The sequence below is a fragment of the Ursus americanus genome, chromosome 9, assembly GCF_024610735.1.
Source record: "Ursus americanus isolate L20-20 chromosome 9, mUrsAme1.1.p, whole genome shotgun sequence".
NCBI classification, from domain to species: Eukaryota; Metazoa; Chordata; class Mammalia; order Carnivora; family Ursidae; genus Ursus; species Ursus americanus.
Window position 1 is genome coordinate 8,971,344 of NC_142135.1, and position 14,148 is coordinate 8,985,491.

Genomic DNA, 14,148 nt, shown 5'->3' on the forward strand with positions numbered 1-14,148 from the left:
CATGGCCCCTGATCCTACTGTTTATCCCCACACCATGTTCTTTCTCCTCAGGATATGCCCCCCCAACCACGTCCCACCCAGAAGTCCTACCATCCTATGGCCTCACCTTGTCCTGTCCCATTCGCTGACTCGGCCCCTCTGAGAATTGCCCCTTTTCCATCCAGATCTGGCCTCGCCAATTCCACTCCACCTACCAACGCTCCAGTAACTGAGACCCAAACGGGCCTCCCTCCGGCCAGTCTCGCCGCTCTCAGGCCACAGTCACACTGGGGCCGGGTTCCCTCCCAAACTGATTGCAGCACTACTCACCTCCTGCCGTCCTCAGGAGACAGGCAAACCTGGGGCGGGGGGAGGAGGCAGGGCACCTCCACGGAGGTATCCAGATGCATCGCACCCCCCACTTTTATAGGGTGGGCCTGAGTGCTCCCCAGTCTCACCCAGACACCAAACACATCAGATAGGGACACAGAGCCACAGGGAAGAAAGGTCACAGAAGCATTCCCCAAGGTCACAGGGCATTCCTCACAGTCAAGGGGAGCAGGGTCAGGGGCTGTGCTGACCCCCTCTACTTCATGATAGCCTGAGACCTCCTCGGTGAGGTAGTGACGGACAGATCAGCCCTCCTTCCCAGTGACAAATGTGCTCTGTCCCAACCTCTTGACCCACACCCTGCACCGTGATGGGGACGAGTCTGGGCAACTCTTTCTTATAAAGATGACCTGAGTCTGAGACAGCTTACCGCGAGTCTGAAGGCCTTCCCCCTGAAGGTGAGTGACCCCACTAGTTAGCACAGGGGACATGGGGGCCTGAAAGGCATGTCACGCAGCCTCTGTCCTCCACGATGGTATAGACCAGCCACAAGTATGACCACCTCGTGGGCAGGCACACATGCTTGGAAAGTCTAAGATGATCTCATTCCGTCTTACAATACTTCACTGAGATGAGCAACATTATCCCTATTTTATAGAAGAGAAAAGTGAGTCTCAGAGAAGGCAATGGCGTGCCCAAGGCCTCACAGCTCAAGGCGGCAAGTGAACAATTGACCCCAGGTCAGCCCTAGGCCTTGTATTCCACCGCGCCCCGCAGAGCTGCTGAGGGTGGGAGACGGCAGAGCGGAGCGAGGGCGGAGGGCACAGAGAAGCAGGTGGTGGGACAGCAGCAGGTGGGCCCGTCCGTGACTCTGGGGCAGCATGGGCTATGACCTTAGCATGGGTCGGCCTCCAGGAACATCGAGGTACTTCTGCTCCCTTCTGGAAAGCACCGTATTCCCTCTTAACGTAGACTAAGTAAAACCAAAATCATTAGACCAGAGTATTTTCAAATACATGGAAAACTCATGTTTCATCCTTTTTCTTTTTCCTTCCTTCCTTCCTCCCTCCCTCCCTCCCTCCCTCCCTCCCTCCCTTCCTTCCCATCTTCCTTCCTGCCTTCCTGCCTTCCTTTCCAGATACTACTTAAAGGAGGAAATGTTGGTTTGATATCAAGGCTCAGAGATGTTTCAGCCATTAAAAATAGCTTTAACCCCAGCCTGACCCCCAGGCTGAGACAAACACACACACACACTTACACTCACACACACTCACACACACGCACACTCACACGCGCACACACTCACACACACGCACATACACTCACACGCACGCACACTCACACACATACACTCACACGCACGCACGCTCACACACACACACACACACTCACACACACTCACACGCACACGTTCACGCACACGGCTGCAGATCCACGCACTACAGAAGGGACAGGTGTGCTGCCTCCTGGCTGGGTATCTGGATGGAAGTTCCCTCTCTGGCCCTCGTTTTCCTCACCTGAAAACCGAGGCAGCGCTCCCTGGTGTTTGTGAAGCACTTCGAAGTGCAGAAATGTCAAACCAGTAATAAATGCCTCTCCAACATTCAAACAGCCAAGGACCCTTTTTTTTTTTTTTTTAATGAAAAGACCTTATAATTTTCTTAAGAATCACCAAGAATAAAGCTAATAATGAGTGCAAGCTGTAAAGCGTCCCAAAGCCCACAGGATTCTTCCTATTCTTGCAGTCAGAACCAAAAAGAACTCCTTTCGGCTCCTCCGCACTTATCAAAGTGCTGGGTGCGGGACTCAGAGAGAGCGGGAGGAACTTCGAAGGTGCTTTCCATGCACAGGCTGGCTGGCTGGGGCAAAGCATCCACGTTGGAAGCCTTTTGAGCACCTGCTCAAAGAGTGTTCTAGGCACCGGCAAGCCTCCTTGACCTTGAACATGAGAAGAATATAATAGACTCCCTGATCCTGTTTCCACAGCTTCACAGTCACAAGAACTCGCCGATGGGCAGAACCCCGTGTGCTGTCGTTATGGGACAGGATTAACAGTCAGACATCCTGATTTCTCATCAGACACTGTCTTTTAAATGAGAACCACGTCATACTGGGCTGTTCTGCCCTGTTAGAACCCACAGAAAAACCCCAGATGTTCTTTTGATAACAGGGAGAGGGAGAGAGAGAGACATCTTTCTTATCTTGTGATCATTTCAAAGATGAAAATGGGACCAGAGCTGTCTGGTGGTCTAGCATTTCTTCAGCGAGAGATGCCTTACACTTCCAGCAGACCCTACCAGGTGTCTTTTGGCATTTTTAATGCTAGAAAAATACCTAGAGACGTATTTACTCCTGTTCAGCCTCCAAATACCCATTTCTTAGCGCTCCAGCAAGCACGACTTCCTCTTTCCCTTTACATCTCCAGAGCTTACTAGACAGATGACAGAGTCCTGTGGGTTGAAATGTGTCCCCTCAAGATTCATACTTTGAAGTCCTAACCCCCAGGAGTACAGGATGTGACCTTATTTGGAGATAGGGTCTTTGCAGAGGTAATCAAGTTCAAGTGAGATCATTAGAACGGCTCCTAATCCAAAACGACTGGCATCCTGACGAAAAGGGGGAAAATTGGACACAGAGTGGCCCATACAAGGAAGACAACGTGAAGACACAGGGAGAGCATGGCTGTCTACAAGCCAAGGAGATGGTTCTGGAACATAGGCATCCCTCGTGGCCTCCAAGGGAAGCCCCTGCCAGCGCCTTGATCTTGGACTTCCCAGTTCCTGGCATTTTGCTGAGGCGGCCCTAACAGACATACAGTGAGCGAAGAGTCAGTAAAGACACCCTTGCCCTGATTTGCTGACAGTCTGCTGCGCCTCCCTCTTGCGCTCTGCCCAGGAAATGCCGATCCTGATGGTAATTCTTACCACGTAAAGCCATACGTATTCCAATGGCTACTATGAATATCAAGCATTTCCTGTTTACTAGACACACCGCAATGTGCTAATGTGTTGTTCTATTTCGTCCACGGACAGCCATGTTCGCGAAGATGAACCAGAGAGGTGTCCCTGCGTGCTTTAAAGAGGGGGCATTTGGGAGGCGCTCTGCCTGGCTGGCTCTCGCTTCTGCCTACCGCCAGCTCTGGCTTCAGGGAAATTACACTCTAAGGTGGTTTTTTTTAAAGATTTTATTTATTTATTTTAGAGAGTGAACAAGAGAGAAAGAGAGAGAGAGAGCATGCGGGGAGGGACAGAGGGAGAAGGAGAAGCAGACTCCCCGCTGAGCAGGGAGCTTGACATGGGGCTCGATCCCAGGACCCTGGAATCATGAACTGAGCCGATGGCAGACGCTTAACCCACTGAGCCCCCCAGGCACCCCTCATTTGTTCTCTGTTGCACATTCTTCTATACGTATTTTTATACAATCCTTTAAAAATGTCTGAGGTCCTTCTCAGCTCATAGGTCATACAACAACGGGCTATGGCTTGCCAACACTGGTCTGGAAGGCTCGTGGGTTCCAGTTGTATGTGGCATGATGGATTGGAGTGGGGGGGGCGGGGGTCTACATTCTGGGAACCGAAACTGTAACAGGCTACTTGATAGGGAGTTTTGTGCTTTTTCCAGAGATGAGGACTACTCTGGAGATGCCTTCTGGAGGCAAAATAGTCTGCTTTTTTGATATGTTGACATGGTGCTTCCTAACTTGGCATGTTAAAGTCCTTTTACACAATGATGATGATTCATTTGCTTTGTTTTCTAAAACTTGTTCTTATTTGGTAGAATGAAAAATTGGCAAACATGAGCTGTCCAAGCGTACAATGTAAGCTTCCAATCAGAGAGTACAATGTAAGCCCCACTGTCTTCTCCACACCCACGTGGCCTTATCCTACTCAAAACCCAGCCTCCTGCAGCTCCCAGATCCCTGAGATTATGTCACTGCTATCACAGCTGACCCTTGACCCTGCCTCTCCCCTCCCCAATACCATGTCCTAGAAACAAGGGCCCTTACCATGGCTGTAATATCCCCTTTCCCTGCTTTTGGTCACAACCTCCTGACTATGGAAACTTCTAGTCTTTCTTGCTAATTACCCTCAACTGGGGATGCCTGGTCATCCTCCCACATTCTTCAAAGTCTTTTCTATAATTTTCAGCTCACAATTTTCATCTCCACCCCCAACCCTTGCTAAAAATCTTGGGTGACCTTATCATCTACGGGTACAGCCGATGGTCCACTCACTACTCTGGTCTCAGCTTCCTGACCTCTTCAGTCCCGAGACATTTATGTCCACTCACTCCAGCCAAGAACCTCCACAACCACATCCCAATCCTGCCATGGCATTGAACGCCAAAGCCATTTGAGTCTTGGTTTTTCACACTCGATCCCCCCTAAACCAGCTCCTGACTTTCCTGGGGATTCCACTCTCTTCCCCCCTCCACATTATCCCTCTTCATTGGTCTATTGTAAGTCGGGGGCGCATTGGTCCATTGTGTCAACTTCCCTTTTGCCAGTGCCCTCAGCACTCTTTCCTCCCAGCTGGATTAATCCAAGGGGCTGCTTTCTCTGCAGCTTGCCTTGGTCAGCTGGGCAGGACTAGAGACACTTCCACAGACGGGCACCTTCGCAACGTCTGGATCTCTAGCCTCACCCAAACGCTCAGTACCCTGGCAATTTAGTCCTTGCCCCCTTCTGGTCTCTACAACCACCACCCCCAATGCTTGCTGCTCCCTCCGGGCCCAGCATCGTCATGGCCCCTGCGTGCTCAGCAGGTGCCTGACCTCTTGCCTCCCAGAGAAAAGAGGGACCATCATCAGCATCAGCCTCGACTCTCTGTCCCCCTCCCTGCTCCCTATGAGACGCCCCATCTTTCCCTCTCTCTTTCTCCTAAATGGAAGAAGGATGAGTGTTGGAGCCAGTTCCCCCACCTGTGCTCTAAAGCTCGTTCTTTGTCACTCCCTCAAAGGCATCAGCAACCAATAACACCCCAGCCCAGCCTTGCTCCCACCCCTCCTCTGCCTTCAGCCTGTCCCTGAACACTGACACTTTACTCTTCGCATAGAAACATACTCAAATGCCCCCTGAGAACAACATGTTACTCTAACCCGAGGTTTCTTAACTCGGGGCGTGGATTTCAGGGGCTGGTTTCTCTGCAAATACAGGCAAAAATCTGGTATGAATGGAGGGGGATTCTGTTTGGCTACATCATCGGGGTGACTCATGACCTAAAAACAGATGGCTACCACCAAATGCGCCATCCTCTTTTCTAGTTGTCAATTTCATTCTCTCTTTTTCTTCAGAGCCAACATTCTTGGGAAAAGTTTGTAGTTTCCACTTTCTCAAATCACTGCTCTACAGTTTTTTCCCCTCATTATCCCACTAGGTTTGCAAAGTGCTTTCCCTGACTAATCCAATGAATGTCTGCAGTCTGTCCCATCTTCCTTGAAATTGCTGGTCACATCTCCCTCCCCTGGTCTCCATGACACCCCGCATTGCCAGCACCCCAATCCCTTTCTACTGCTCCTCTGGCTTCACTTCTGCCTCTCCCTTCAATGCTGCTGTTCCTCAGGGGTCTGTCCTTGACCTTTACTATTTACATCCAACATACTCTCCACAGGTGATCTCACTCTCCCCATGACCGAAAGTACTGACACACTGATGATAATCAGATTGTCTCTAGTCCAGAAGCTTCGCCCAAGCCCCGTGCTGAGACAGGCCATGCTTACTGGACCCCTCGAAGCTGATATTCCCGAGGCATCCCAAACTCAGCATGTTGGAAGCTGAAGGCTTACTCTTACTTCCATCTCACCCACATTCTTCAACTGGTTCCTTTCTTACATTTTCTGTCTCAGGAACTGGCACCACTATCCATGGGACTGCCCAACCTGAAATGTTAAACGTTGTCTGCGACTGGTGTGCACATAAACCAAATGTCCATCTAGAAAGGACACCATAGAAGGAAAGTTAAAATAAATGTTCTTTCAAGTCTAAATTTCAGATTCTACCATTATAAGTGGATACTATTCCTGCGGTAACACATCCCATCTGCACTTCTACCAAAAACATGGCCTCCAAGCTTCCTCCCGATCTGTCTGTTGCCTTCCTTGCCTTCCTCCTCAGCCACATCTCTCATCCACCACTCCCTACCACCCCAAACTCACGTCTGGCAGTCTAGCAAATCACTCTATGTTCACTACTCCTTTCATTCAACATACGCTTACGAAATGTAGTCAGCGTAGTCATATAATGAACTCGTATCATCCTTCAAGACACAATGCGGATGTCACTTCCTATGCAAACCCTTCTAAGGCTCCTACCTCCACCAACACGACCCGTCCCACTGGTATGTCTACTCTTCTACAAACACACGACATTGCAATTTCCTTGTTTTCTATCTCTGTTAAATTATGAGCTCCTGGAGATCAAAAACTCTGCCTCCGTTTTCATTGCTTCTCTAAGACCTATCATAATAGTATACAAAACTACTAACAATAGACGTAGTCATATAGCTGTGGGTGGCATTTATTAATGGTTCCATGTGCTAAACAGGAATAGTAATATCACTATTTTGCATGAACTGCTCAATTCATAAATGTGCATTTAATGAGTTAATAAAGCAGAAATCGGATACTGATTCTTTTTTTATCTGTATAAAGATTAATACTATAATTACTCACAAACACAAAGCCTCAATAAATAATTATCGAACGAGTAGATAAGTGGATCAATTCATCACCTAGGGAACAAACAATGGTCCACCCGTTTAATATCGCACTTGTAGGTGGTACATGCCAGTTTATGGAACATTTCATTTACACTGTAAGATTTAATCACTTTGTGCATCAATTATGTTACTATTACTATTTTTCGAGAGACTGAACTGAAGCTCGGAGGTGGTAAATGACATGGCCACAGTCACGGCTCATGGCTGGCAAACCAAAGACTTGATCCAGACTGCCCCCTCCCAGGCCCCACCTCCCCACAACTACCCCTTTCTCCTCATGACTCAACTTCGAACCTACAGCGGTTCCCTTTAGTGAAATGCACTTCGCCCGCAGAGATGTCCAGAGACATCTAAAATGGTCCAGCATCTGTTGAGGTTATGACCTGCGGGTTGGTGAGTAATCATCTTTTACACCACTGACTTCAAAGACACTGCTGGAGAGAATTTCTAAGGAAAAGACACACACATGAAACCAGACTGGGAGCAAGACTCCCCCCATGTCCTCCTAACAAATGACTATGTTCATCACAAGCAAAATTCCTGCTGCAAATGTGAAAGTTCAAAGGCTCACATTACATCTTATTTCTCTCTAAGAAGTCTGACTCATATCAATTGGGCCCCTTCAAATCCTCCCCTCCTACAGAGGTGATCTGGAAGATAGTATGATAATACGTTTTTCTGAGAGCATGTGAACTCCTCTCTCTTGAGGTCATTCTGTGTGATCCTGGGTGCTGGGTCCCACTGCAGAAATTCCGGGGCACAAATGCCTGTGGAGAACCAATGGGAACCGAGCAAAGTAATTGCAATCGTGCAGAGGTCCCTCTCGGGATGCTGAACAAGGGCATCGGGCAGAGGCTAGCCTGAGCTCTCAGTGGACTGTGGGTAACTCGCCCCAGGTCACGCAGACTCCTGAGAATGCACTCAGACCCTCCCCCCACCCGCCCGCAGGCGCTGTGGCAGTAAGGGCAGCTGTGACCGTCCCCGTTATCAGTTACATCGTGTGTGTGCCAGGCACCGTGCGGAGCACTTCCCTCCGTGACTTCATCCGAATCTCCCAGCCACCGGTGGATGTAGGGCTCTTAAGAAATCTGCCTTCGTGACACTCAGGCTCAGAGCAGTGACGTGACTCGCCCTGGGTCATACAGACTAAGAACAGAACTAGAATTGAAACCCAGATTCACCCAAAGCCGAAGTCTCTCTGCCTCACTGCTTCTACTTCTACAAACACCTGCCAAGCCCCTGCTGGCCTGTGCGTAAGTGATCACAAAAACAGAAAAACAAAAGCCACACCTTAGTAGCATAACTGAGCCAATCATTAGAATCACAAAAATAGAAAACTCAAGGGGAAACTTAGAGGTCATCGAAGCCACCTCCTCACGCAGCAAGGGCATCTCCAGCACGGCTGGTACTCCAGTGGCGGGGAGCTCATCACCTCAATCTCCATCACAGCAAGACCACGTTCTCCTTCCATCCTCTGACCCCATCTGCTTCTCAGCCGCTGGGGGTCCCCCATGATGCCAGACGCCCTATCCATACTGAGGCCTCCCCGCGGTCCCTCCCGAGCTGGGCCCTCTCGCCTCCTAGACTTTGCACACGTGGGAGGGAAGGCGACAGCTTCCATTATAAATCAAACCCAGTTCCTCCAAGGAGCTCAGGGAATTCAGCAGAGACTCAACAGAGGAGAAGAATAAACGAGGAATGACCGAAGGATCATTAAAATGAAACAAAACTTCATAGAGCATCAGCCACTTATAACACAGTATGACTATTTTTAATCAACAGTCAGTATTATTATAATCCATGAAACTGAAAGAAATCTACCACTGTCGATGGATTGCATTCAGGGATGGTTTAATTTATTGTCAGCTACATAGAATGACTTGAGGGGCTCTAGGAAAGTCAACCTGTCTAAAATATTTCCTCCAAATACTTACTTGTCAAATGGTCTGAGAAATAGAAGTTTTCTGGCTTATCCACTTGTTAAAATGGGAAAACTCTTGTAGAAAATATCATATTGAAATAATATCAGTCATTATCACCTTAGTTTGAATTATTTTGTGAACTCCATTAGGTTGACAAGAGCTCTCTAGCAGAGCACTAGGAAATGGAGCAGTAAATAAGCAAGGTGCTTCGACTCCATGACAGTTAGCTACTCAAGGCTGATTTGGGGGTGGGCCCTGCCTTGGGATGGAAGTGCAGAGGGGAGGCATGGTGCTGAGGAGCATGAAGTTATGAGTTTCCCAGAGTGGGCTGAATGCCAGGAATAGGAAGGGGAAAAATATCAGGTGGAACCAAAAGTCAGTTCCCTCCACCTCACAGTTTCCACTGGGGTCACTTTTTATTATGTGGTGTCTGATTGATTCCAGGCTAAAAAAATACTTCCTATAGCTAAGCAAGAGACCTGAAAGAAATCTTTAAAGCTAAAGCCAAAACGACCAAACCCAAAAGGTAGTTCCCAGTTGGCATATTTTCTTCTTGGCTCTATCTACCTTAAATTTGATTGAGTGAATCCTTGATGGGCCAGGTACAAAACTGGCTGTATCTGAGGAGGAAGTTTCTGAAGAAAATCCTAAGCCTTCTCTATCCCCTAAGATCTAACAAGGGTTCAAGACCCAAACATTCAGCAAACATGAATCAAGTGCCTCCCAGGCTCACTATGGACAGCTGCACAGGTTGTACACCGTACAATCGCAGGGGCGGGATTCATAAATATTACCTGTGAAAGGGATCCCTTCGAACTGGCAATACTTGACCTAATTTAGCTATTCCAACAAAGCCAACCTTCAGCAGACAGTGGATGAAGCAATTCCACGTATAATATCTCTTTCAAGCTTAATAACAGCTCTTTGAAGTAGGCATCCTCATCTCCATTCTACAGGTGAGGCAGCTGAGGCTCAAAGATTCTTTAAATTGGTCAAAATCATACATCTAAGGAGAGGCAAAGGAAGGGCTCCCATCTCCTGGTGGCTTCCAATACTCCACCACCCTTTATTCATTTATTCTTTCCTCCAAGAAACATTAATTGAATCACTATGAGCTTTAAATAGGTGCTGGAAGCTGGGCAGGGCCCCCCAGAAGGAGGTATGTTTCTCAGCACCCCCTTGCACCCTCCCAGCCGCAGGGCCATCACAGCCCTCCCGCACTGGCTGCTCCCAGGGCGCGCACGCTCGAGGGCTGGAGCATTTTCTAAGGGGCATTTTGAAGTGTCTCAGGTGAAATGGACTTAGAATGCAGATACAGATCCCCGAAGCCTCATATTCTGTGTTTTCCTCTGGATTGCGATCCAGAGACTCCATGTTTAGGCAAGCAGGAGAGGGGGAGAGAGTGGCCATCCTACGGCAGACACCAACATCTGACCAGACAATTCCTGCCAACCCCGAGCACCCTCTCTGGATTGGTTGTTGTGGGTCTTTTAAAAACGACGGACATGTTCTCTTAGATAGAAATGACATCTTTACTGTTTCACTTGTTATAAAAAATGTACGAATTTTTCCCCAAAGAGTAAAATGTACTCTATACACAGATGACACGACTGTCTCCATCTTCTCAAAATCGAGCTCGTCCATCTGCCAGTGCATCCCGCTCACAGCCCCAGAGGAGAGCCTTCGAATGGTTTTAAAGCTCACTGTGCAACTGTGTAAAGCCCTTCAGGGATGTGTGGGATCCGAAGCACTCTACTTCTTGGCCCCTGTCCCCCATCCAGCCTCTCCCTGCCCCTTGCTGGCCCCGGGATCCTGAAGGACTTGTATTTCCCTGAATATGTCAGGCCAGTGCACACCCCGGCCTTCTCTTCGTGCAGCCCCCTCACCCAGGATGCTTGCTATTCCCACCTTGGCATCTGACAAATGCTCGCTTCTTCTTTATGACCCAGCATGGCCGTGATGCACCGTGGTGTCTGTCCTGCCTGTCTGCAGTGAACTGGGGGATGCTTCCTGAGGCCCCCACTGTGGTAAGTGGTCTATCTCCTCCAATTCTGACTTCCTGTGCCTTTCTCCTGACCGGAAGGCAGGCTCCTATCTTTGCAGTCAAGACCTCCAAATCCCAGCACGGCACCTTTTCTGGAAGGTAAGTGAAAATTCAGAATCCATTACCCAAAAAGAGGCTGGCATACACACAGTCACTGAATTGAACCACAGTGAGTGAAAGATGAGCTGTTTTGCCCTAACACATTTCTCTAACTTTCCCGCCCTAGGGTTTGCTGCCACTTTCCTCCTCTCCCACCCCTAAGAGATCCAACCAGGGTCAAGTGCCAAACCCAATACAAAGCCTCCTGCCAGCTCCACATTCAGGCACAAGCTTTCCTGTACCACTCATCTGTCTCACCTCACTGATGGCCCTACACCCACCACATGGAAACAGCTCCAATGTCTGAATGCCGCAGGCTGTTTCGTGCCCCAGGGCCTTTGCACACACAAACCACTCTCTTTGAAGGAAAGGCTTTCAAAAACTTGGCCAGTTGACAAACTCCTGCCATTTTCAAACCGGCTAGTGTGTTCAAAACCTCCCTGGGACAACATAAACCAAGCGCGTTAGCACACGGTAGGTACCCCAGAGCGATGTACGTGTGAGAGTTCAGAAGTCACCTTCACCTTCACACCATCCCCACTGACCAATCAGGGTCTCAGAACCCCCTCTTCGAAGAGGCTTTGACTGGTGGCTTACACAAGAAACAAGGCTAAGCATTAGATGTCTAGATAAGTCTAGGATTAGACGTCTATCCCTGTCACCCTTTCCAGAAACTCAAACCAACCAGATACTCTTATGTAACTCAGAGGGGGGTCAGACGCATGGGGGTTCAAATCCCCAAGTGTTCATTTAAGCTCTCGGACCCTTATTTGAAAGACAGACCTTGCTACCATCTAAATTTCTTAGGAGGGGTAAATGATCTGTAAAATGTTTGGTGTTTAATACACATTTTCTCCCTGAATAGAAAGTTCATAAAGATGAGTATTTACACATACATGGTGTGTACACGCACGTGTGCACTCACACACACTCACAATGCATGTCAGAATCACGTTGACATAGCACTACCGTGGAGGCGGAACTGTGCCCTCCCCCGGATTCCCACCAAAGGAACACACCCAGACTCCCAATTCCAATCTGGGAACTCTAAGCACAGATGGAATGCCAGCTCTGACATCCCTCCTGCTTCCAAATCGCACTTGTCAAAATCACACTTGTTTAAAAATACTGTGACATGTCATTCTGCCTTACAAAGCTCCACTCAGATCCACAGCCTGCATGTGTGAAGGGGGGAGCCAAATTCTACACCCCTTCCTTTCTTGTGTTGGTCATTCAAGTCCCAGGAATACAAATTATCACAAAACCAGAGGGGAAGCCCTCTCATCACCTGAAGGTGGTCGTGCTCTGATTTATTCATATCACACTGTATGCATTTGACATTCAGAGAGGGAAACGAACTCACTGCTGGCGAGGAAGCCACTAGGAACAACGGTTAGAGACAAATCTGGCAACACAAACCTGGAGTCTTAAAATACAAAGTTGTCAAACCCAGTAATTCTGTTTTGGAGAATGTGCCCCGGGGAAGTAACCTAGATGTTGGAAAGAGCTTTCTGTACTCTGCGATTCACTGTGGTATTTCCATAATGGTGAAGAGTCATAAACAATCAAATGTCCAAAAATAGCGGAACGAGTTTGTGGAGGGCAGTGTGTCTACCTGGTGACACAGTATAGAAACCATTGCTGATAACACTGACCTGCCGTTACCTGCTTCCTCCTCACCAGACTGGGAGCATCGTGACAGTAGGAATGTGGACAGAGGAATGAATGAATCAATGAATCAATGAATCAATGAACGAACGAATATAGACATGCATGAACAAAAATACACATGCAAGAAGGCATGATTTAGAGAGATCTATAACAATTTGGAAATAGACACAATGCTCTCTATTAGATAAAAACAAAAGAGTAACATTGTAGAGAGATTATAACTACTTCAGACCACAGAATAAGCCTAAAGAGATTAGAAGCAAATAAAGCAATGTTTGAACTGACATGACTTCTAAGTAACTCTGTGATTTTTTTCGTCTGTATTTCTGCATTGTTTGAATTTTCTACAACTAACCGATACTAAAAGAGGACCCATCTCCTGAGATTTGTGTGAAGGTCAAATGCTTCGCGCAGTGCTGAGGACAAAATGGAGTCTTCCCTAAATGCTGAAAAGTTCCAAAAAAGACTATATTCTCGCATTTAATTAAATGCAGCATGTTTCTCTTCTCTCCCTCCTACAAAATGAAGTAGAGGCATTTAAGACGGCTAAACCCCACAAAAGATAACACACAAAAACAAGAATGAGCAAACAGCAGATAAGGGAATTCAAATTTTTCAGCGGGGAGAAGCGGGGGGTGTGTTGATGGACATGTCAGCAAGGAGGAGCCAATACTCCAAGTGCCTACAGAGCAGAGTATGGACCCGACCAGTCTATGCCAGGTGCCCTGGCAAGCCCAAGAAGCACAAGGTATCATGGAAGGCAGGGGTGGAACATGGGCTGAACCAGAAGGGTCAGCTGCCCACACACAGTGACCAGTAATGGTAATAGCAGATTGCTCTTGCTCTTTGGGGCTCCCTGGTCAGCCATATGTACATGGAAGGAACAAGTATTACTCTTGTTTCGACCCTAAGTCTTACTACATGTTGCAGATGAAGGGGGGACATTGGAAAGGGCGATAAAAGAGGCGGAGAGGCCAGAATGAGAAAAAATGGTTACAAGAGTTAAATGTGGTAGCCTCTGGAAGCAGAAATGGCAGGCGGCAGAGGTGAGGCAAGGAACCAGTTGGGTTTTTTTAAACCATAAATCTTTGGGGACAATTCGAGTATTTCAATTGCTTTTACATTATCTTGATAAAAGTCAATATCAACCTTGGCCAAAGTCTGGCTGGGATATGCATTCCCCGCTTGGCCTTGGCTGTGTTAACCAACCCCAAGCGCCCCGTCCACCATCCATGACTTGGCAAATGGCGACTCCTACCTCCCAGCACTTCAGAAGGCTGCCACCAGACCGTACACGTATGATGCTTGCACCCAAAGTCCTAGACATAAAGTCTTCAGGTGTTTAGACACAGATATAATTCTGTATAGAATGTGCAGGAAAAAACATC

General features: G+C 48.0%; 1 protein-coding gene across 2 annotated transcripts in view; it reads right to left on the reverse strand.

Annotated features, from left to right (window-relative positions):
• Nucleotides 1-14,148, reverse strand: part of TG (thyroglobulin) — a 244,261-nt gene that overhangs the window by 129,038 nt on the left and 101,075 nt on the right. The window lies entirely within an intron of this gene.